Genomic DNA, 25883 nt, shown 5'->3' with positions numbered 1-25883 from the left:
GGAGGGGGAGGAGCTAAGCGACTCAGTCGGAAGAGTCCAGGAAGGGCAATGCCCCAGCGGGCAGGAGGACCCAGAGGAGGAGAGAGCAGCGTAAAGGTGGAGCAGAGCTTGGATCTTAAACTGGTGTCATAGGGGAGGAGACTCAGAAGGTACTTCACCGGTCTAGGCTTTAAGACGTAGAGCTGCGCGCTACGGCTTTGAAATGGAAACTGAACCTCAATAAAGACTTTTGTACATAACTACAGCCTAGCGTTGGTCCTCTGTGAGCTGGGACCTAGAGGCAGCTCTGACAGGTTCCATCCACTTAAAAAGAAAGAAGATAAAGCTCTGATTGGTTTTGTTGCAAATTGGTGTTTTTGGGGTTAGAATGCACATTCACTCAAAAATCTCAGTGAAATGTTTCTTAACAGCCCTAATCCAGCATAGGTGTTTTGGTTCCTTATCAATAGAAAGCAGACGAAAAAGTTTGCATTGTTCTTTCCATGTTCTTTCCACGCACAAATAGCAAAGCGAAGTGTAATGAGCCTAAACAAACCCAAACAGGTTGTTTTGCGTTCCAGCTACATAAAAAGAAGAATCTTGGATTCGCTTATTTCAAATCGTGTTCCTTTGTGTTAATGCACATTAACCCAGAAATCGCAAAGTATGTGCAATGAGGCCAAAATAACACAAAACCGTTGTCAGGGACTCAGCGGGAGCGCAGGGAGGAGAGGAGATGGAAAGCGAGGGGGAGCAATCCGAGGGCAGCGTAGGAGAATATGACAGCAGCCCGATAGATTCCATGAGCCTCTCCAGCGAATCGGAAGATTCACAGAAGGGGGCGCCGATGGGCAGGGCAAGGGGCGACCCAAGGGGGACACCCCAGAAGCAAGGGGCCAGCGGGGACTCCCAGAGCACCAGTTGCAAATCAGGACCAGCTTCCCCACCAGAGCGTAGTGGGGGGGAGGAGTCCCAGGTGTCAGAGCCCACATATGCACCACCAGCGAGAGAAGATGAGTCAGGGTGGACCACGCCTCCATCGGAGAGCGAGTTAACGGTTAAGAGGAAAGTTGCAGGCTGGGCGCGCGCGCCAAGTTCAAAGGTACAGGCGAGCGGCACAGAAGGTAGCCCGGATAGGGAACCAGGTCCTAAAGCCCGCCGGAAGGAGGGGCAAGAATCGTCAGGGTCAGCGTCAGAGGAGTCGAGGAAGGATGAGACCCTAGCGGGCAGGAGGGCCCAGAGGAGAAAGGAATTTAGGAAGAGGTGGAGCAAAGCGAGAGTCTTAAACTGGTGTGGAGGGGGAGGAGACTCAGACAGGACTTCGCCGGTCTAAGCTCGGGACGTAGAGCTGCACACTGCGGCTTTGAAATGGAGACTGAATCTCAATAAAGACTTTTGTACATAACTACAGCCTAGCGTTGGTCCTCTGTGAGCTGGGACCTGGAGGCAGCTCTGACAGTAAGTCCTGTCTCAGATTTCAAAGAACCTCGCAACGTGAGAGGACGCAGCGAGGGGCGAAGATTGGTGCTTCGCGAGCTCACAAAAGCAGCACAAGATGACTACAGAAGAACGACTGGCAGCTTTGCAAGAAGCCGTGGTACAACTTAACGCAGAAATACGAGCGGCAAGGAGGAGAGAAGAGGAATCAGATGCTGTCTGCAAGGATCTGCAAAACAGGTTGGAAATGTTGACTAAACAGGGGCCACCGGCAGCCAAATCAGAAGGGATCGGGCTCGGGAAGAGAGGGGGGAGCCTGGTGTCGCATTTCGATGGGAGTCTGCAGCAATATCCTAACTTCAGAGCAGACGTAGTTTTTGCGCTAAAGTTGCTGGAGAAGGACTTTAGAGATGAGCAGGAGAAAGTAGGCTTCATACTAACGCATCTCCATGGAGAAGCTAAAGCGTGGTTGCGCAATCTGTGGAGAGATAATGATCCAGCCCTCCAAAACGCAAAAGCCTTCATTAAGGCGATGGACGATTGTTTTTTATCGGAGATAGATGTCGATGTCGCTAGAAAAGAGATTCACGGTCTGAAACAAGGCAGAGCCACTGTAAGGCAATATCATTCCCGCTTTTTTGCATTGGTCAACGCGCTGGGATGGGAAAAAGACTCAGCGTCCGTCAGGGACCTGTTCTGGGAGGGGCTGAACGGGGCTGTGAAAGACGAAATCGCAAGGGGGGAGAGGCCACGGAGCACTCAAGAAGTGGTCCAGAAGGCGTTGACGATTGGTGTGCGGCTGGAAGAACGTCCCTGGAGCAAAGATGAAGGGCGTTGGGGACGCACGCCAGCAAGGGCACCTCCTTTCTTCCCCAGAGACTCAGCGCGCGCTCAATCCACGCCTCCACTGGGAGGGGGAGAGGAGCCGATGGAGATAGGTGGTGCCAAGGCTCAGTCAGCGACCAGAGCCCTCACACCAGGAGCAGCCAAGGTGAAGCCTCCTAGAGGGAACAGGAAGTGTTACATCTGCGAAAGTGCTCAGCATATGGCAAAAGAGTGCCCCCAGAGGCTCCACAAGCACAATGCAGCCTCAGCAAAAGTAACAGAAGCAGCTCAGCAGAGGGAACCGCAGCAGGGAAACGACGAAGTCTGGCTGGAAGCAGAGCCGCTGGGGCCCAGCCAGACGAATCAGTGAAGCAGTCCCCAGGAATCTTACAGCCCACAGACCCCCTCCCGCCCAAACCAGTGGTGCAGCTCACCGCAACACTCCAGCTTCCCAATGGGCTCACCATGGAAGTGCCTATTACCATTGACTCTGGTAGCAATGCAGACTTTATGGGGGTGGATTTCATCAAGCAACATAGCATAGCGCTCCTGCCTGCCACGATGCCCCTGAAAGTAGTGACAGTCGATGGAAGAGAATTGCTGGGGGGACAGGTGGTACAGCAAACGCCGCCAATGGTGATGCGCATTGGAAATCACCGCGAAGTCATCAGCTTCAACGTCACCCAACTGTCAGACACGCCCATAGTGTTGGGCATGAGCTGGTTGGACAGGCACAGCCCGGCATTGGCATGGTACCAGCGTAAATTGACCTTCTGCTCCTCCTACTGCGCAGAACATTGCATCATGACTAACCAGGAGGACGAGGGGCAAGAGGATGACCCACAGCTACAACTGGGCATGCTGCAAGCGGTACCCGACAAGTACAAGGCGTTTTTGGAGGTCTTCTGCGAGAAGGAAGCGGACAAGCTGCCTCCCCACAGACCCTACGACTGCAAGATTGACCTCCTGCCGGGGGCAACGCTGCCGACCGGAAAACTGTACTCCATGTCTGAAGACGAACTGCAAGAGCTCAGGCAGTTCATAGATCACAATTTGAAGCGGGGATTCATCCGAGAATCCAAAGCAGTGGGGGGCAGTCCTGTTTTCTTTGTGAAGAAAAAAGACACGCCCCAGAAGAGGCTTGTAGTTGATTTCAGAATTTTAAATTCGAAAACCAAGCCCACGGCTTTCCCGATGCCCAAGATCGACGACTTGCTCGCGACGGTGAGAAAGGGACGCATCTTCACCAAGCTGGATCTACGAGGGGCGTACAATCTTATACGCATGCGGGAGGGCGACGAGTGGAAGACGGCCATGTTCACGCCCTTGGGCACCTATGAGTATAGGGTTATGCCTTTCGGTTTACAAAATGGCTCCCACTGCTTCCAAGCCTTCATGCATCACGTGTTAGCGGGGCTCCTATACAAGAAGTGCGTCTGCTTCCTGGACGACATTCTGATCTTCTCGGAATCGCAGGAGGCTCACGAGAGAGATGTCAAGGAAGTCCTGCAAAGACTACGGGAGCACAGGCTTTACGCCAAGCTGGAGAAATGCCAGTTCGACATGACGGAGGTGGATTTCCTGGGCTACAAGCTGTCCGACAAGGGAATCGCCATGGACAGCGCCAAGGTACGATCAGTACTGGACTGGAAGAGCCCGCGCAATCGGAAGGAGGTCCAGAGGTTTGTCGGCTTTGCTAACTTTTATCGCAAGTTCATCAAGGGTTTCGCTATGCAGACGGCGGCCATCACGGACACCCTCAGCTCCAAGAAGAAGAAGTTCATCTGGACGGACCAGGCGGAGCAGTCCTTTCAGAAACTCAAGCGTCTTTTCGCTTCCGAGGAACAACTGCTGCATGTGAACCCCAGCAAGCCCATGAGGGTGGAGACGGATGCCTCCGACAGAGCCGTGGGGGCAGTCCTGTTGCAGCGAGACCCGCAAGGGGATTGGAGGCCGTGTGCTTTCTACTCCAGGAAGCTCAGCAAGTCGGAGCAGAACTACACCATCTGGGACAGAGAGTTGCTGGCCATTCATGCAGCATTCAAGGCGTGGCGGCACTTCCTCATCGGAGCCAAACACACGGTGCAAGTTCGCACGGACCATAAGAACCTGGAGTACTGGCGCACGGCGCGGTTCCTGAACCAGAGACACATCCGCTGGGCGGAGTTCTTTGCGGATTTCGACTTCAGGATAGAATATATCCCCGGAGACAACAACGTCATGGCTGATGCGCTATCCAGGAAGCCGCAGTATCTGGAGGAAGCAGCACCGGTAGCGGCCAAACACATTTTCGCACCCAAGGCGTGGGCATGCGCTTCTGCCACAATAGACCTGGAAGCGATACGGCGCGAGCTGCGAACAGATTCCTTCGCGCGCTCCAAGATGGAGGAGGTGCGCAGCGGCACGGCAAAGGACGACGAGTTCCAGATACGCGACGGACTGCTCCTCCGCAAGGGGGCCATCTACGTACCGGGAGATGAACTCCGCGCGACAGTACTGCAACAGCTACACGACGCACCCAGCGCCGGACATTTCGGCAGGGAAAAGACGGTGGAATTAGTAGCCAGAGACTTTTGGTGGCCCAAGATGCGGGGAGAAGTCGCGGAATACGTCACGAGGTGCGACACCTGCCAAAGGGCCAAGCCAGTACACAGACCGCCGGCGGGACTGTTAGAACCGCTACAGACCCCGTCCGAACCGTGGGAGAGGGTAGCCTTGGACTTTGTCACTGACCTGCCCAGCTCGAGGGGCAAAACAGCAGTACTTGTGGTAGTCGACATGTTCACCAAGATGGCGCACTTCATTCCTTGCGCGAAGGTGGCCACAGCGGAACAGACAGCCAAGCTGTTCATAGACCACGTGTTCAAGGTACACGGCCTGCCACGGTCTATCCTGTCCGACAGGGGGCGCCAGTTCATCTCGAGTTTCTGGCGGAAGCTGATGGGGATCCTGAACGTCAAGGTCAACCTAGCGTCGGCAAGACACCCGCAGACCAATGGACAAGCGGAGAGGGTCAACGCCGTCATGCAGCAGTACCTGAGATGTTACGCCAACCAGCAGCCCTCGACCTGGGTGGACTATCTGCCCCTGGCCGAGTTTGCCTACAACAACACACAACACGTGTCCACGGGGGTGACACCGTTTTTTGCCAACCACGGGCGACATCCCAGGACCTTCCCGGGCTTAGAGAAAGAGGGGGAGGGGGAGCCACAGGGAGCAGAGGCATTGGCAGAGGAGTTACAGGAGGTCCATGAACAGCTCCGTAGACAGTTAGACCTAGCAAAACACGTATACAAGATGCAAGCAGACAAACACAGAAGAGTGGGGGAGGACATACGGGTAGGGGACTGGGTCTGGTTAGCGGCCCAGGCAGTGCCGGCCAGGTCCTTAGCTAAGAAGAAGCTAGGACACAAGCAGTTGGGCCCTTACCTAGTCGAGGCACAGATCAACCCAGTGGCTTTCAGTTTGACACTACCCGAGGGTTCCAGAATGCACCCGGTCTTTCATAGATCGGTGCTAACGCCCTACAAGGCACCTCACAGGTTTCAGGAGCCAGGAACAGCTCCCAGTCCGCTTAGAGATGCACCCATGACAGGGGGGTCGCCGAGGGCGGGGCCACTCAACGAGGTGACGGAGATTTTGGACTCGAGATGGGGGGAAGAGGGAGTCGAATATCTCATCGCAAGGGAAGGTGCCCCGGCCAGCGCCAACAGCTGGGTGCCGTACTATGCGGTGGAGGAGCACTACCTCAAAGACGAGTTCCACGCACTCTTCCCACACAGGCCCATGCCGGAGGATTATTTTGACGAATATCTTTTCACCCCCACACTCTCAGCCAGTACGTTTCAGGGGTTCTCCTCGGTTGAGGAGACGGTTCCAGAGACTACCTCGCCGGAGGGGTCGGTCTCAGACTTGGGTGCGGAGCGCTCTTATTGGTGGGACACTCAACCCGAGGAGGAGTGGCGCAGGAGACTGCTCAGAGGGCCCTGGCACGCAGACTACCCAGAGGAAATGGGGGAACAAGGGGGCATGGACGGGTTGGGGGAGGATCCTGGTTTCGAGCACGCCGGCAACGAGATGGAAGCGGAGGAGAGCGACGTCGATGTACCCGTCACGGACTGGCAGCATGCCAGGGGGGAAGACTGGTATCCGGCATGCACCCCCACAGCATTGGAGCACCCGGAACCCACGCCAGAGGAGGGGGAGGGGGGAAGGGGGGGCTTTGAGGGGGGGATGGATGTCAGGGACTCAGCGGGAGCGCAGGGAGGAGAGGAGATGGAAAGCGAGGGGGAGCAATCCGAGGGCAGCGTAGGAGAATATGACAGCAGCCCGATAGATTCCATGAGCCTCTCCAGCGAATCGGAAGATTCACAGAAGGGGGCGCCGATGGGCAGGGCAAGGGGCGACCCAAGGGGGACACCCCAGAAGCAAGGGGCCAGCGGGGACTCCCAGAGCACCAGTTGCAAATCAGGACCAGCTTCCCCACCAGAGCGTAGTGGGGGGGAGGAGTCCCAGGTGTCAGAGCCCACATATGCACCACGAGCGAGAGAAGATGAGTCAGGGTGGACCACGCCTCCATCGGAGAGCGAGTTAACGGTTAAGAGGAAAGTTGCAGGCTGGGCGCGCGCGCCAAGTTCAAAGGTACAGGCGAGCGGCACAGAAGGTAGCCCGGATAGGGAACCAGGTCCTAAAGCCCGCCGGAAGGAGGGGCAAGAATCATCAGGGTCAGCGTCAGAGGAGTCGAGGAAGGATGAGACCCTAGCGGGCAGGAGGGCCCAGAGGAGAAAGGAATTTAGGAAGAGGTGGAGCAAAGCGAGAGTCTTAAACTGGTGTGGAGGGGGAGGAGACTCAGACAGGACTTCGCCGGTCTAAGCTCGGGACGTAGAGCTGCACGCTGCGGCTTTGAAATGGAGACTGAATCTCAATAAAGACTTTCGTACATAACTACAGCCTAGCGTTGGTCCTCTGTGAGCTGGGACCTGGAGGCAGCTCTGACAACCGTCTTTTCGCTTCCATATGCGTAGAAAGAAGACGAATAAGCTTTGATTGGGCTTACTTCAATTCGCATGGTGTTTTATGAGTGTGCACCAGAATCACCTCCAACTAAAGCAAAAAGGTGTTTTGGGTTCCATCCACTTAAAAAGAAAGACGATAAATCTCTGATTGGTTTTGTTGCAAATTGGTGTTTTTGTGGTTAGAATGCACATTCACCCAAAAATCTCAGAATGAAATGTTTCTTAACAGCCCTAATCAAGCCATAGGTGTTTTGGTTCTATCTCAATAGAAAGCAGACGAAAACGTTTGGATTGTTCTTTCCATGTTCTTTCCACCCACAAATAGCAAAGCGAAGTGTAATGACCCTAAACCTACCCAAACAGGTTGTTTTGCGTTCCAGCTACATAGAAAGAAGAATCTTGGATTTCGCTTATTTCAAGTCGTGTTCTTAGGTGTTAATGCACATTAACACAGAAATCGCAAAGTATGAGGCCAAAATAACACAAAACCGTCTTTTCGCTTCCGTATGCGTAGAAAAAAGACGAATAAGCTTTGATTGGGCTTACTTCAATTCGCATGGTGTTTTATGGGTGTGCACCAGAATCACCTCCAACTAAAGCAAAAAGGTGTTTTGGGTTCCATCCACTTAAAAAGAAAGACGATAAATCTCTGATTGGTTTTGTTGCAAATTGGTGTTTTTGGGGTTAGAATGCACATTCACCCAAAAATCTCAGAATGAAATGTTTCTTAACAGCCCTAATCAAGCATAGGTGTTTTGGTTCCATCTCAATAGAAAGCAGACGAAAACGTTTGGATTGTTCTTTCCATGTTCTTTCCACCCACAAATAGCAAAGCGAAGTGTAATGAGCCTAAACCTACCCAAACAGGTTGTTTTGCGTTCCAGCTACATAGAAAGAAGAATCTTGGAATTCGCTTATTTCAAGTCTTGTTCTTAGGTGTTAATGCACATTAACCCAGAAATCGCAAAGTATGTCTAATGAGGCCAAAACAACACAAAACCCTCTTTTCGCTTCCATATGCGTAGAAAGAAGACGAATAAGCTGTGATTGGGCTTACTTCAATTCGCATGGTGTTTTATGGGTGTGCACCAGAATCACGTCCAACCAAAGCAAAAAGGTGTTTTGGGTTCCATCCACAAAAAGAAAGAAGATAAAGCTGATTGTTTTTGTTGCAAATTGGTGTTTTTGGGGTTAGAATGCACATTCACCCAAAAATCTCAGAATGAATTGTTTCTTAACAGCCCTAATCAAGCATAGGTGTTTTGGTTCCATCTCAATAGAAAGCAGACGAAAAAGTTTGCATTGTTCTTTCCATGTTCTTTCCACGCACAAATAGCAAAGCGAAGTGTAATGAGCCTAAACCTACCCTAACAGGTTGTTTTGCGTTCCAGCTACATAGAAAGAAGAATCTTGGATTTCGCTTATTTCAAGTCGTATTCTTAGGTGTTAATGCACATTAACCCAGAAATCGCAAAGTATGTCTAATGAGGCCAAAACAACACAAAACCGTCTTTTCGCTTCCATATGCGTAGAAAGAAGACGAATAAGCTTTGATTGGGCTTACTTCAATTCGCATGGTGTTTTATGGGTGTGCACCAGAATCACCACCAACTAAAGCAAAAAGGTGTTTTGGGTTCCATCCACAAAAAGAAAGAAGATAAAGCTGATTGTTTTTGTTGCAAATTGGTGTTTTTGGGGTTAGAATGCACATTCACCCAAAAATCTCAGAATGAATTGTTTCTTAACAGCCCTAATCAAGCATAGGTGTTTTGGTTCCATCTCAATAGAAAGCAGACGAAAAAGTTTGCATTGTTCTTTCCATGTTCTTTCCACGCACAAATAGCAAAGCGAAGTGTAATGAGCCTAAACCTACCCAAACAGGTTGTTTTGCGTTCCAGCTACATAGAAAGAAGAATCTTGGATTTCGCTTATTTCAAGTCTTGTTCTTAGGTGTTAATGCACATTAACCCAGAAATCGCAAAGTATGTCTAATGAGGCCAAAACAACACAAAACCCTCTTTTCGCTTCCATATGCGTAGAAAGAAGACGAATAAGCTTTGATTGGGCTTACTTCAATTCGCATGGTGTTTTATGGGCGTGCACCAGAATCACGTCCAACCAAAGCAAAAAGGTGTTTTGGGTTCCATCCACTTAAAAAGAAAGACGATAAATCTCTGATTGGTTTTGTTGCAAATTGGTGTTTTTGGGGTTAGAATGCACATTCACCCAAAAATCTCAGAATGAATTGTTTCTTAACAGCCCTAATCAAGCATAGGTGTTTTGGTTCCATCTCAATAGAAAGCAGACGAAAAAGTTTGTTGTTCTTTCCATGTTCTTTCCACCCACAAATAGCAAAGCGAAGTGTAATGAGCCTAAACCTACCCAAACAGGTTGTTTTGCGTTCCAGCTACATAGAAAGAAGAATCTTGGATTTCGCTTATTTCAAGTCGTGTTCTTAGGTGTTAATGCACATTAACCCAGAAATCGCAAAGTATGTCTAATGAGGCCAAAATAACACAAAACCGTCTTTTCGCTTCCATATGCGTAGAAAGAAGACGAATAAGCTTTGATTGGGCTTACTTCAATTCGCATGGTGTTTTATGGGTGTGCACCAGAATCACGTCCAACCAAAGCAAAAAGGTGTTTTGGGTTCCATCCACTTAAAAAGAAAGACGATAAATCTCTGATTTGTTTTGTTGCAAATTGGTGTTTTTGGGTTTAGAATGCACATTCACCCAAAAATCTCAGAATGAATTGTTTCTTAACAGCCCTAATCAAGCATAGGTGTTTTGGTTCCATCTCAATAGAAAGCAGACGAAAAAGTTTGTTGTTCTTTCCATGTTCTTTCCACCCACAAATAGCAAAGCGAAGTGTAATGAGCCTAAACCTACCCAAACAGGTTGTTTTGCGTTCCAGCTACATAGAAAGAAGAATCTTGGATTTCGCTTATTTCAAGTCGTGTACTTAGGTGTTAATGCACAGTAACCCAGAAATCGCAAAGTATGTCTAATGAGGCCAAAATAACACAAACCCGTCTTTTCGCTTCCATATGCGTGGAAAGAAGACGAATAAGCTTTGATTGGGCTTACTTCAATTCGCATGGTGTTTTATGGGTGTGCACCAGAATCACGTCCAACCAAAGCAAAAAGGTGTTTTTGGGTTCCATCCACAAAAAGAAAGAAGATAAAGCTGATTGTTTTTGTTGCAAATTGGTGTTTTTGGGGTTAGAATGCACATTCACCCAAAAATCTCAGAATGAATTGTTTCTTAACAGCCCTAATCAAGCATAGGTGTTTTGGTTCCATCTCAATAGAAAGCAGACGAATAGGTTTGGATTGTTCTTTCCATTTTCTTTCCACCCACAAATAGCAAAGCGAAGTGTAATGAGCCTAAATCTACCCAAACAGGTTGTTTTGCGTTCCAGCTGCATAGAAAGAAGAATCTTGGATTTCGCTTATTTCAAGTCGTGTTCTTAGGTGTTAATGCACATTAACCCAGAAATCGCAAAGTATGTCTAATGAGGCCAAAATAACACAAAACCGTCTTTTCGCTTCCATATGCGTAGAAAGAAGACGAATAAGCTTTGATTGGGCTTACTTCAATTCGCATGGTGTTTTATGGGTGTGCACCAGAATCACCTCCAACTAAAGCAAAAAGGTGTTTTGGGTTCCATCCACTTAAAAAGAAAGACGATAAATCTCTGATTGGTTTTGTTGCAAATTGGTGTTTTTGGGGTTAGAATGCACATTCACCCAAAAATCTCAGAATGAAATGTTTCTTAACAGCCCTAATCAAGCATAGGTGTTTTGGTTCCATCTCAATAGAAAGCAGACGAAAAGGTTTTTTGTTCTTTCCATGTTCTTTCCACCCACAAATAGCAAAGCGAAGTGTAATGAGCCTAAACCTACCCAAACAGGTTGTTTTGCGTTCCAGCTACATAGAAAGAAGAATCTTGGATTTCGCTTATTTCAAGTCTTGTTCTTAGGTGTTAATGCACATTAACCCAGAAATCGCAAAGTATGTCTAATGAGGCCAAAACAACACAAAACCCTCTTTTCGCTTCCATATGCGTAGAAAGAAGACGAATAAGCTTTGATTGGGCTTACTTCAATTCGCATGGTGTTTTATGGGCGTGCACCAGAATCACGTCCAACCAAAGCAAAAAGGTGTTTTGTTTTCCATCCACTTAAAAAGAAAGACGATAAAGCTCTGATTGGTTTTGTTGCAAATTGGTGTTTTTGGGGTTAGAATGCACCTTCCCCCAAAAATCTCAGAGTGAATTGTTTCTTAACAGCCCTAATCAAGCATAGGTGTTTTGGTTCCATCTCAATAGAAAGCAGACGAAAAGGTTTGCATTGTTCTTTCCATGTTCTTTCCACGCACAAATAGCAAAGCGAAGTGTAATGAGCCTAAACCTACCCAAACAGGTTGTTTTGCGTTCCAGCTACATAGAAAGAAGAATCTTGGATTTCGCTTATTTCAAGTCGTGTACTTAGGTGTTAATGCACATTAACCCAGAAATCGCAAAGTATGTCTAATGAGGCCAAAATAACACAAACCCGTCTTTTCGCTTCCATATGCGTGGAAAGAAGACGAATAAGCTTTGATTGGGCTTACTTCAATTCGCATGGTGTTTTATGGGCGTGCACCAGAATCACGTCCAACCAAAGCAAAAAGGTGTTTTGGGTTCCATCCACTTAAAAAGAAAGACGATAAAGCTCTGATTGGTTTTGTTGCAAATTGGTGTTTTTGGGGTTAGAATGCACCTTCCCCCAAAAATCTCAGAGTGAATTGTTTCTTAACAGCCCTAATCAAGCATAGGTGTTTTGGTTCCATCTCAATAGAAAGCAGACGAAAACGTTTGGATTGTTCTTTCCATTTTCTTTCCACCCACAAATAGCAAAGCGAAGTGTAATGAGCCTAAACCTACCCAAACAGGTTGTTTTGCGTTCCAGCTACATAGAAAGAAGAATCTTGGATTTCGCTTATTTCAAGTCGTGTACTTAGGTGTTAATGCACATTAACCCAGAAATCGCAAAGTATGTCTAATGAGGCCAAAATAACACAAACCCGTCTTTTCGCTTCCATATGCGTGGAAAGAAGACGAATAAGCTTTGATTGGGCTTACTTCAATTCGCATGGTGTTTTATTGGTGTGCACCAGAATCACGTCCAACCAAAGCAAAAAGGTGTTTTGGGTTCCATCCACAAAAAGAAAGAAGATAAAGCTGATTGTTTTTGTTGCAAATTGGTGTTTTTGGGGTTAGAATGCACATTCACCCAAAACTCAGAATGAATTGTTTCTTAACAGCCCTAATCAAGCATAGGTGTTTTGGTTCCATCTCAATAGAAAGCAGACGAAAAAGTTTGTTGTTCTTTCCATGTTCTTTCCACCCACAAATAGCAAAGCGAAGTGTAATGAGCCTAAACCTACCCAAACAGGTTGTTTTGCGTTCCAGCTACATAGAAAGAAGAATCTTGGATTTTGCTTATTTCAAGTCGTGTTCTTAGGTGTTAATGCACATTAACCCAGAAATCGCAAAGTATGTCTAATGAGGCCAAAATAACAAAAAACCGTCTTTTCGCTTCCATATGCGTAGAAAGAAGACGAATAAGCTTTGATTGGGCTTACTTCAATTCGCATGGTGTTTTATGGGTGTGCACCAGAATCACCTCCAACCAAAGCAAAAAGGTGTTTTGGGTTCCATCCACTTAAAAAGAAAGAAGATAAATCTCTGATTGGTTTTGTTGCAAATTGGTCTTTTTGGGGTTAGAATGCACATTCACCCAAAAATCTCAGAATGAAATGTTTCTTAACAGCCCTAATCAAGCCATAGGTGTTTTGGTTCTATCTCAATAGAAAGCAGACGAAAAAGTGTTGTTCTTTCCATGTTCTTTCCACCCACAAATAGCAAAGCGAAGTGTAATGAGCCTAAACCTACCCAAACAGGTTGTTTTGCGTTCCAGCTACATAGAAAGAAGAATCTTGGATTTCGCTTATTTCAAGTCTTGTTCTTAGGTGTTAATGCACATTAACCCAGAAATCGCAAAGTATGTCTAATGAGGCCAAAACAACACAAAACCCTCTTTTCGCTTCCATATGCGTAGAAAGAAGACGAATAAGCTTTGATTGGGCTTACTTCAATTCGCATGGTGTTTTATGGGTGTGCACCAGAATCACGTCCAACCAAAGCAAAAAGGTGTTTTGGGTTCCATCCACTTAAAAAGAAAGAAGATAAAGCTCTGATTGGTTTTGTTGCAAATTGGTGTTTTTGGGGTTAGAATGCACATTCACCCAAAAATCTCAGAATGAAATGTTTCTTAACAGCCCTAATCAAGCATAGGTGTTTTGGTTCCATCTCAATAGAAAGCAGACGAAAACGTTTGGATTGTTCTTTCCATGTTCTTTCCACCCACAAATAGCAAAGCGAAGTGTAATGAGCCTAAACCTACCCAAACAGGTTGTTTTGCGTTCCAGCTACATAGAAAGAAGAATCTTGGATTTCGCTTATTTCAACCGTGTTCTTAGGTGTTAATGCACATTAACCCAGAAATCGCAAAGTATGTCTAATGAGGCCAAAATAACACAAAACCGTCTTTTCGCTTCCATATGCGTAGAAAGAAGACGAATAAGCTTTGATTGGGCTTACTTCAATTCGCATGGTGTTTTATGGGTGTACACCAGAATAACGTCCAACCAAAGCAAAAAGGTGTTTTGGGTTCCATCCACTTAAAAAGAAAGACGATAAATCTCTGATTTGTTTTGTTGCAAATTGGTGTTTTTGGGGTTAGAATGCACATTCACCCAAAAATCTCAGAATGAATTGTTTCTTAACAGCCCTAATCAAGCATAGGTGTTTTGGTTCCATCTCAATAGAAAGCAGACGAAAAAGTTTGTTGTTCTTTCCATGTTCTTTCCACCCACAAATAGCAAAGCGAAGTGTAATGAGCCTAAACCTACCCAAACAGGTTGTTTTGCGTTCCAGCTACATAGAAAGAAGAATCTTGGATTTCGCTTATTTCAAGTCGTGTTCTTAGGTGTTAATGCACATTAACCCAGAAATCGCAAAGTATGTCTAATGAGGCCAATATAACACAAAACCGTCTTTTCGCTTCCATATGCGTAGAAAGAAGACGAATAAGCTTTGATTGGGCTTACTTCAATTCGCATGGTGTTTTATGGGTGTGCACCAGAATCACGTCCAACCAAAGCAAAAAGGTGTTTTGGGTTCCATCCACAAAAAGAAAGAAGATAAAGCTGATTGTTTTTGTTGCAAATTGGTGTTTTTGGGGTTAGAATGCACATTCACCCAAAAATCTCAGAATGAATTGTTTCTTAACAGCCCTAATCAAGCATAGGTGTTTTGGTTCCATCTCAATAGAAAGCAGACGAAAAAGTTTGTTGTTCTTTCCATGTTCTTTCCACCCACAAATAGCAAAGCGAAGTGTAATGAGCCTAAACCTACCCAAACAGGTTGTTTTGCGTTCCAGCTACATAGAAAGAAGAATCTTGGATTTTGCTTATTTCAAGTCGTGTTCTTAGGTGTTAATGCACATTAACCCAGAAATCGCAAAGTATGTCTAATGAGGCCAAAATAACACAAAACCGTCTTTTCGCTTCCATATGCGTAGAAAGAAGACGAATAAGCTTTGATTGGGCTTACTTCAATTCGCATGGTGTTTTATGGGTGTGCACCAGAATCACCTCCAACCAAAGCAAAAAGGTGTTTTGGGTTCCATCCACTTAAAAAGAAAGAAGATAAATCTCTGATTGGTTTTGTTGCAAATTGGTCTTTTTGGGGTTAGAATGCACATTCACCCAAAAATCTCAGAATGAAATGTTTCTTAACAGCCCTAATCAAGCCATAGGTGTTTTGGTTCTATCTCAATAGAAAGCAGACGAAAAAGTGTTGTTCTTTCCATGTTCTTTCCACCCACAAATAGCAAAGCGAAGTGTAATGAGCCTAAACCTACCCAAACAGGTTGTTTTGCGTTCCAGCTACATAGAAAGAAGAATCTTGGATTTCGCTTATTTCACGTCTTGTTCTTAGGTGTTAATGCACATTAACCCAGAAATCGCAAAGTATGTCTAATGAGGCCAAAACAACACAAAACCCTCTTTTCGCTTCCATATGCGTAGAAAGAAGACGAATAAGCTTTGATTGGGCTTACTTCAATTCGCATGGTGTTTTATGGGTGTGCACCAGAATCACGTCCAACCAAAGCAAAAAGGTGTTTTGGGTTCCATCCACTTAAAAAGAAAGAAGATAAAGCTCTGATTGGTTTTGTTGCAAATTGGTGTTTTTGGGGTTAGAATGCACATTCACCCAAAAATCTCAGAATGAATTGTTTCTTAACAGCCCTAATCAAGCATAGGTGTTTTGGTTCCATCTCAATAGAAAGCAGACGAAAAAGTTTGTTGTTCTTTCCATGTTCTTTCCACCCACAAATAGCAAAGCGAAGTGTAATGAGCCTAAACCTACCCAAACAGGTTGTTTTGCGTTCCAGCTACATAGAAAGAAGAATCTTGGATTTCGCTTATTTCAAGTCGTGTTCTTAGGTGTTAATGCACATTAACCCAGAAATCGCAAAGTATGTCTAATGAGGCCAATATAACACAAAACCGTCTTTTCGCTTCCATATGCGTAGAAAGAAGACGAATAAGCTTTGATTGGGCTTACTTCAATTCGCATGGTGTTTTATGGGTGTGCACCAGAATCACGTCCAACCAAAGCAAAAAGGTGTTTTGGGTTCCATCCACAAAAAGAAAGAAGATAAAGCTGATTGTTTTTGTTGCAAATTGGTGTTTTTGGGGTTAGAATGCACATTCACCCAAAAATCTCAGAATGAAATGTTTCTTAACAGCCCTAATCAAGCATAGGTGTTTTGGTTCCATCTCAATAGAAAGCAGACGAAAACGTTTGGATTGTTCTTAACATGTTCTTTCCACCCACAAATAGCAAAGCGAAGTGTAATGAGCCTAAACCTACCCTAACAGGTTGTTTTGCGTTCCAGCTACATAGAAAGAAGAATCTTGGATTTCGCTTATTTCAAGTCGTATTCTTAGGTGTTAATGCACATTAACCCAGAAATCGCAAAGTATGTCTAATGAGGCCAATATAACACAAACCCGGCTTTTCGCTTCCACATGCGTAGAAAGAAGACGAATAAGCTTTGATTGGGCTTACTTCAATTCGCATGGTGTTTTATGGGTGTGCACCAGAATCACCACCAACTAAAGCAAAAAGGTGTTTTGGGTTCCATCCACTTAAAAAGAAAGACGATAAATCTCTGATTGGTTTTGTTGCAAATTGGTGTTTTTGGGGTTAGAATGCACATTCACCCAAAAATCTCAGAATGAATTGTTTCTTAACAGCCCTAATCAAGCATAGGTGTTTTGGTTCCATCTCAATAGAAAGCAGACGAAAAAGTTTGTTGTTCTTTCCATGTTCTTTCCACCCACAAATAGCAAAGCGAAGTGTAATGAGCCTAAACCTACCCAAACAGGTTGTTTTGCGTTCCAGCTACATAGAAAGAAGAATCTTGGATTTCGCTTATTTCAAGTCGTGTACTTAGGTGTTAATGCACATTAACCCAGAAATCGCAAAGTATGTCTAATGAGGCCAAAATAACACAAACCCGTCTTTTCGCTTCCATATGCGTGGAAAGAAGACGAATAAGCTTTGATTGGGCTTACTTCAATTCACATGGTGTTTTATGGGTGTGCACCAGAATCACGTCCAACCAAAGCAAAAAGGTGTTTTGGGTTCCATCCACAAAAAGAAAGAAGATAAAGCTGATTGTTTTTGTTGCAAATTGGTGTTTTTGGGGTTAGAATGCACATTCACCCAAAACTCAGAATGAATTGTTTCTTAACAGCCCTAATCAAGCATAGGTGTTTTGGTTCCATCTCAATAGAAAGCAGACGAAAAAGTTTGTTGTTCTTTCCATGTTCTTTCCACCCACAAATAGCAAAGCGAAGTGTAATGAGCCTAAACCTACCCAAACAGGTTGTTTTGCGTTCCAGCTACATAGAAAGAAGAATCTTGGATTTTGCTTATTTCAAGTCGTGTTCTTAGGTGTTAATGCACATTAACCCAGAAATCGCAAAGTATGTCTAATGAGGCCAAAATAACACAAAACCGTCTTTTCGCTTCCATATGCGTAGAAAGAAGACGAATAAGCTTTGATTGGGCTTACTTCAATTCGCATGGTGTTTTATGGGTGTGCACCAGAATCACCTCCAACCAAAGCAAAAAGGTGTTTTGGGTTCCATCCACTTAAAAAGAAAGACGATAAATCTCTGATTGGTTTTGTTGCAAATTGGTCTTTTTGGGGTTAGAATGCACATTCACCCAAAAATCTCAGAATGAAATGTTTCTTAACAGCCCTAATCAAGCCATAGGTGTTTTGGTTCTATCTCAATAGAAAGCAGACGAAAAAGTGTTGTTCTTTCCATGTTCTTTCCACCCACAAATAGCAAAGCGAAGTGTAATGAGCCTAAACCTACCCAAACAGGTTGTTTTGCGTTCCAGCTACATAGAAAGAAGAATCTTGGATTTCGCTTATTTCAAGTCTTGTTCTTAGGTGTTAATGCACATTAACCCAGAAATCGCAAAGTATGTCTAATGAGGCCAAAACAACACAAAACCCTCTTTTCGCTTCCATATGCGTAGAAAGAAGACGAATAAGCTTTGATTGGGCTTACTTCAATTCGCATGGTGTTTTATGGGTGTGCACCAGAATCACGTCCAACCAAAGCAAAAAGGTGTTTTGGGTTCCATCCACTTAAAAAGAAAGAAGATAAAGCTCTGATTGGTTTTGTTGCAAATTGGTGTTTTTGGGGTTAGAATGCACATTCACCCAAAAATCTCAGAATGAAATGTTTCTTAACAGCCCTAATCAAGCATAGGTGTTTTGGTTCCATCTCAATAGAAAGCAGACGAAAACGTTTGGATTGTTCTTTCCATGTTCTTTCCACCCACAAATAGCAAAGCGAAGTGTAATGAGCCTAAACCTACCCTAACAGGTTGTTTTGCGTTCCAGCTACATAGAAAGAAGAATCTTGGATTTCGCTTACTTCAAGTCGTATTCTTAGGTGTTAATGCACATTAACCCAGAAATCGCAAAGTATGTCTAATGAGGCCAATATAACACAAACCCGGCTTTTCGCTTCCACATGCGTGGAAAGAAGACGAATAAGCTTTGATTGGGCTTACTTCAATTCGCATGGTGTTTTATGGGTGTGCACCAGAATCACCACCAACTAAAGCAAAAAGGTGTTTTGGGTTCCATCCACTTAAAAAGAAAGACGATAAATCTCTGATTGGTTTTGTTGCAAATTGGTGTTTTTGGGTTTAGAATGCACATTCACCCAAAAATCTCAGAATGAATTGTTTCTTAACAGCCCTAATCAAGCATAGGTGTTTTGGTTCCATCTCAATAGAAAGCAGACGAAAAAGTTTGTTGTTCTTTCCATGTTCTTTCCACCCACAAATAGCAAAGCGAAGTGTAATGAGCCTAAACCTACCCAAACAGGTTGTTTTGCGTTCCAGCTACATAGAAAGAAGAATCTTGGATTTCGCTTATTTCAAGTCGTGTACTTAGGTGTTAATGCACATTAACCCAGAAATCGCAAAGTATGTCTAATGAGGCCAAAATAACACAAACCCGTCTTTTCGCTTCCATATGCGTGGAAAGAAGACGAATAAGCTTTGATTGGGCTTACTTCAATTCGCATGGTGTTTTATGGGTGTGCACCAGAATCACGTCCAACCAAAGCAAAAAGGTGTTTTTGGGTTCCATCCACAAAAAGAAAGAAGATAAAGCTGATTGTTTTTGTTGCAAATTGGTGTTTTTGGGGTTAGAATGCACATTCACCCAAAAATCTCAGAATGAATTGTTTCTTAACAGCCCTAATCAAGCATAGGTGTTTTGGTTCCATCTCAATAGAAAGAGGACGAAAAAGTTTGTTGTTCTTTCCATGTTCTTTCCACCCACAAATAGCAAAGCGAAGTGTAATGAGCCTAAACCTACCCAAACAGGTTGTTTTGCGTTCCAGCTACATAATAAGAAGAATCTTGGATTTCGCTTATTTCAAGTCGTGTTCTTAGGTGTTAATGCACATTAACCCAGAAATCGCAAAGTATGTCTAATGAGGCCAAAATAACACAAAACCGTCTTTTCGCTTCCATATGCGTAGAAAGAAGACGAATAAGCTTTGATTGGGCTTACTTCAATTCGCATGGTGTTTTATGGGTGTGCACCAGAATCACGTCCAACCAAAGCAAAAAGGTGTTTTGGGTTCCATCCACTTAAAAAGAAAGACGATAAATCTCTGATTTGTTTTGTTGCAAATTGGTGTTTTTGGGGTTAGAATGCACATTCACCCAAAAATCTCAGAATGAATTGTTTCTTAACAGCCCTAATCAAGCATAGGTGTTTTGGTTCCATCTCAATAGAAAGAGGACGAAAAAGTTTGTTGTTCTTTCCATGTTCTTTCCACCCACAAATAGCAAAGCGAAGTGTAATGAGCCTAAACCTACCCAAACAGGTTGTTTTGCGTTCCAGCTACATAATAAGAAGAATCTTGGATTTCGCTTATTTCAAGTCGTGTTCTTAGGTGTTAATGCACATTAACCCAGAAATCGCAAAGTATGTCTAATGAGGCCAAAATAACACAAAACCGTCTTTTCGCTTCCATATGCGTAGAAAGAAGACGAATAAGCTTTGATTGGGCTTACTTCAATTCGCATGGTGTTTTATGGGTGTGCACCAGAATCACGTCCAACCAAAGCAAAAAGGTGTTTTGGGTTCCATCCACTTAAAAAGAAAGACGATAAATCTCTGATTTGTTTTGTTGCAAATTGGTGTTTTTGGGGTTAGAATGCACATTCACCCAAAAATCTCAGAATGAATTGTTTCTTAACAGCCCTAATCAAGCATAGGTGTTTTGGTTCCATCTCAATAGAAAGCAGACGAAAAAGTTTGTTGTTCTTTCCATGTTCTTTCCACCCACAAATAGCAAAGCGAAGTGTAATGAGCCTAAACCTACCCAAACAGGTTGTTTTGCGTTCCAGCTACATAGAAAGAAGAATCTTGGATTTTGCTTATTTCAAGTCGTGTACTTAGGTGTTAATGCACATTAACCCAGAAATCGCAAAGTATGTCTAATGAGGCCAAAATAACACAAACCCGTCTTTTCGCTTCCATATGCGTGGAAAGAAGACGAATAAGCTTTGATTGGGCTTACTTCAATTCGCATGGTGTTTTATTGGTGTGCACCAGAATCACGTCCAACCAAAGCAAAAAGGTGTTTCGGGTTCCATCCACAAAAAGAAAGAAGATAAAGCTGATTGTTTTTGTTGCAAATTGGTGTTTTTGGGGTTAGAATGCACATTCACCCAAAACTCAGAATGAATTGTTTCTTAACAGCCCTAATCAAGCATAGGTGTTTTGGTTCCATCTCAATAGAAAGCAGACGAAAAAGTTTGTTGTTCTTTCCATGTTCTTTCCACCCACAAATAGCAAAGCGAAGTGTAATGAGCCTAAACCTACCCAAACAGGTTGTTTTGCGTTCCAGCTACATAGAAAGAAGAATCTTGGATTTTGCTTATTTCAAGTCGTGTTCTTAGGTGTTAATGCACATTAACCCAGAAATCGCAAAGTATGTCTAATGAGGCCAAAATAACACAAAACCGTCTTTTCGCTTCCATATGCGTAGAAAGAAGACGAATAAGCTTTGATTGGGCTTACTTCAATTCGCATGGTGTTTTATGGGTGTGCACCAGAATCACGTCCAACCAAAGCAAAAAGGTGTTTTTGGGTTCCATCCACAAAAAGAAAGAAGATAAAGCTGATTGTTTTTGTTGCAAATTGGTGTTTTTGGGGTTAGAATGCACATTCACCCAAAAATCTCAGAATGAATTGTTTCTTAACAGCCCTAATCAAGCATAGGTGTTTTGGTTCCATCTCAATAGAAAGCAGACGAATAGGTTTGGATTGTTCTTTCCATTTTCTTTCCACCCACAAATAGCAAAGCGAAGTGTAATGAGCCTAAATCTACCCAAACAGGTTGTTTTGCGTTCCAGCTGCATAGAAAGAAGAATCTTGGATTTCGCTTATTTCAAGTCGTGTTCTTAGGTGTTAATGCACATTAACCCAGAAATCGCAAAGTATGTCTAATGAGGCCAAAATAACACAAAACCGTCTTTTCGCTTCCATATGCGTAGAAAGAAGACGAATAAGCTTTGATTGGGCTTACTTCAATTCGCATGGTGTTTTATGGGTGTGCACCAGAATCACCTCCAACTAAAGCAAAAAGGTGTTTTGGGTTCCATCCACTTAAAAAGAAAGACGATAAATCTCTGATTGGTTTTGTTGCAAATTGGTGTTTTTGGGGTTAGAATGCACATTCACCCAAAAATCTCAGAATGAAATGTTTCTTAACAGCCCTAATCAAGCATAGGTGTTTTGGTTCCATCTCAATAGAAAGCAGACGAAAAGGTTTTTTGTTCTTTCCATGTTCTTTCCACCCACAAATAGCAAAGCGAAGTGTAATGAGCCTAAACCTACCCAAACAGGTTGTTTTGCGTTCCAGCTACATAGAAAGAAGAATCTTGGATTTCGCTTATTTCAAGTCTTGTTCTTAGGTGTTAATGCACATTAACCCAGAAATCGCAAAGTATGTCTAATGAGGCCAAAACAACACAAAACCCTCTTTTCGCTTCCATATGCGTAGAAAGAAGACGAATAAGCTTTGATTGGGCTTACTTCAATTCGCATGGTGTTTTATGGGCGTGCACCAGAATCACGTCCAACCAAAGCAAAAAGGTGTTTTGTTTTCCATCCACTTAAAAAGAAAGACGATAAAGCTCTGATTGGTTTTGTTGCAAATTGGTGTTTTTGGGGTTAGAATGCACCTTCCCCCAAAAATCTCAGAGTGAATTGTTTCTTAACAGCCCTAATCAAGCATAGGTGTTTTGGTTCCATCTCAATAGAAAGCAGACGAAAAGGTTTGCATTGTTCTTTCCATGTTCTTTCCACGCACAAATAGCAAAGCGAAGTGTAATGAGCCTAAACCTACCCAAACAGGTTGTTTTGCGTTCCAGCTACATAGAAAGAAGAATCTTGGATTTCGCTTATTTCAAGTCGTGTACTTAGGTGTTAATGCACATTAACCCAGAAATCGCAAAGTATGTCTAATGAGGCCAAAATAACACAAACCCGTCTTTTCGCTTCCATATGCGTGGAAAGAAGACGAATAAGCTTTGATTGGGCTTACTTCAATTCGCATGGTGTTTTATGGGCGTGCACCAGAATCACGTCCAACCAAAGCAAAAAGGTGTTTTGGGTTCCATCCACTTAAAAAGAAAGACGATAAAGCTCTGATTGGTTTTGTTGCAAATTGGTGTTTTTGGGGTTAGAATGCACCTTCCCCCAAAAATCTCAGAGTGAATTGTTTCTTAACAGCCCTAATCAAGCATAGGTGTTTTGGTTCCATCTCAATAGAAAGCAGACGAAAAGGTTTGGATTGTTCTTTCCATTTTCTTTCCACCCACAAATAGCAAAGCGAAGTGTAATGAGCCTAAACCTACCCAAACAGGTTGTTTTGCGTTCCAGCTACATAGAAAGAAGAATCTTGGATTTCGCTTATTTCAAGTCGTGTACTTAGGTGTTAATGCACATTAACCCAGAAATCGCAAAGTATGTCTAATGAGGCCAAAATAACACAAACCCGTCTTTTCGCTTCCATATGCGTGGAAAGAAGACGAATAAGCTTTGATTGGGCTTACTTCAATTCGCATGGTGTTTTATTGGTGTGCACCAGAATCACGTCCAACCAAAGCAAAAAGGTGTTTTGGGTTCCATCCACAAAAAGAAAGAAGATAAAGCTGATTGTTTTTGTTGCAAATTGGTGTTTTTGGGGTTAGAATGCACATTCACCCAAAACTCAGAATGAATTGTTTCTTAACAGCCCTAATCAAGCATAGGTGTTTTGGTTCCATCTCAATAGAAAGCAGACGAAAAAGTTTGTTGTTCTTTCCATGTTCTTTCCACCCACAAATAGCAAAGCGAAGTGTAATGAGCCTAAACCTACCCAAACAGGTTGTTTTGCGTTCCAGCTACATAGAAAGAAGAATCTTGGATTTTGCTTATTTCAAGTCGTGTTCTTAGGTGTTAATGCACATTAACCCAGAAATCGCAAAGTATGTCTAATGAGGCCAAAATAACAAAAAACCGTCTTTTCGCTTCCATATGCGTAGAAAGAAGACGAATAAGCTTTGATTGGGCTTACTTCAATTCGCATGGTGTTTTATGGGTGTGCACCAGAATCACCTCCAACCAAAGCAAAAAGGTGTTTTGGGTTCCATCCACTTAAAAAGAAAGAAGATAAATCTCTGATTGGTTTTGTTGCAAATTGGTCTTTTTGGGGTTAGAATGCACATTCACCCAAAAATCTCAGAATGAAATGTTTCTTAACAGCCCTAATCAAGCCATAGGTGTTTTGGTTCTATCTCAATAGAAAGCAGACGAAAAAGTGTTGTTCTTTCCATGTTCTTTCCACCCACAAATAGCAAAGCGAAGTGTAATGAGCCTAAACCTACCCAAACAGGTTGTTTTGCGTTCCAGCTACATAGAAAGAAGAATCTTGGATTTCGCTTATTTCAAGTCTTGTTCTTAGGTGTTAATGCACATTAACCCAGAAATCGCAAAGTATGTCTAATGAGGCCAAAACAACACAAAACCCTCTTTTCGCTTCCATATGCGTAGAAAGAAGACGAATAAGCTTTGATTGGGCTTACTTCAATTCGCATGGTGTTTTATGGGTGTGCACCAGAATCACGTCCAACCAAAGCAAAAAGGTGTTTTGGGTTCCATCCACTTAAAAAGAAAGAAGATAAAGCTCTGATTGGTTTTGTTGCAAATTGGTGTTTTTGGGGTTAGAATGCACATTCACCCAAAAATCTCAGAATGAAATGTTTCTTAACAGCCCTAATCAAGCATAGGTGTTTTGGTTCCATCTCAATAGAAAGCAGACGAAAACGTTTGGATTGTTCTTTCCATGTTCTTTCCACCCACAAATAGCAAAGCGAAGTGTAATGAGCCTAAACCTACCCAAACAGGTTGTTTTGCGTTCCAGCTACATAGAAAGAAGAATCTTGGATTTCGCTTATTTCAACCGTGTTCTTAGGTGTTAATGCACATTAACCCAGAAATCGCAAAGTATGTCTAATGAGGCCAAAATAACACAAAACCGTCTTTTCGCTTCCATATGCGTAGAAAGAAGACGAATAAGCTTTGATTGGGCTTACTTCAATTCGCATGGTGTTTTATGGGTGTACACCAGAATAACGTCCAACCAAAGCAAAAAGGTGTTTTGGGTTCCATCCACTTAAAAAGAAAGACGATAAATCTCTGATTTGTTTTGTTGCAAATTGGTGTTTTTGGGGTTAGAATGCACATTCACCCAAAAATCTCAGAATGAATTGTTTCTTAACAGCCCTAATCAAGCATAGGTGTTTTGGTTCCATCTCAATAGAAAGCAGACGAAAAAGTTTGTTGTTCTTTCCATGTTCTTTCCACCCACAAATAGCAAAGCGAAGTGTAATGAGCCTAAACCTACCCAAACAGGTTGTTTTGCGTTCCAGCTACATAGAAAGAAGAATCTTGGATTTCGCTTATTTCAAGTCGTGTTCTTAGGTGTTAATGCACATTAACCCAGAAATCGCAAAGTATGTCTAATGAGGCCAATATAACACAAAACCGTCTTTTCGCTTCCATATGCGTAGAAAGAAGACGAATAAGCTTTGATTGGGCTTACTTCAATTCGCATGGTGTTTTATGGGTGTGCACCAGAATCACGTCCAACCAAAGCAAAAAGGTGTTTTGGGTTCCATCCACAAAAAGAAAGAAGATAAAGCTGATTGTTTTTGTTGCAAATTGGTGTTTTTGGGGTTAGAATGCACATTCACCCAAAAATCTCAGAATGAATTGTTTCTTAACAGCCCTAATCAAGCATAGGTGTTTTGGTTCCATCTCAATAGAAAGCAGACGAAAAAGTTTGTTGTTCTTTCCATGTTCTTTCCACCCACAAATAGCAAAGCGAAGTGTAATGAGCCTAAACCTACCCAAACAGGTTGTTTTGCGTTCCAGCTACATAGAAAGAAGAATCTTGGATTTTGCTTATTTCAAGTCGTGTTCTTAGGTGTTAATGCACATTAACCCAGAAATCGCAAAGTATGTCTAATGAGGCCAAAATAACACAAAACCGTCTTTTCGCTTCCATATGCGTAGAAAGAAGACGAATAAGCTTTGATTGGGCTTACTTCAATTCGCATGGTGTTTTATGGGTGTGCACCAGAATCACCTCCAACCAAAGCAAAAAGGTGTTTTGGGTTCCATCCACTTAAAAAGAAAGAAGATAAATCTCTGATTGGTTTTGTTGCAAATTGGTCTTTTTGGGGTTAGAATGCACATTCACCCAAAAATCTCAGAATGAAATGTTTCTTAACAGCCCTAATCAAGCCATAGGTGTTTTGGTTCTATCTCAATAGAAAGCAGACGAAAAAGTGTTGTTCTTTCCATGTTCTTTCCACCCACAAATAGCAAAGCGAAGTGTAATGAG

Source organism: Podarcis cretensis (genome assembly GCF_951804945.1).
Source record: "Podarcis cretensis genome assembly, chromosome: 10".
Lineage (NCBI taxonomy): Eukaryota > Metazoa > Chordata > Lepidosauria > Squamata > Lacertidae > Podarcis > Podarcis cretensis.
Note: the sequence above shows the minus strand (reverse complement) of the source record.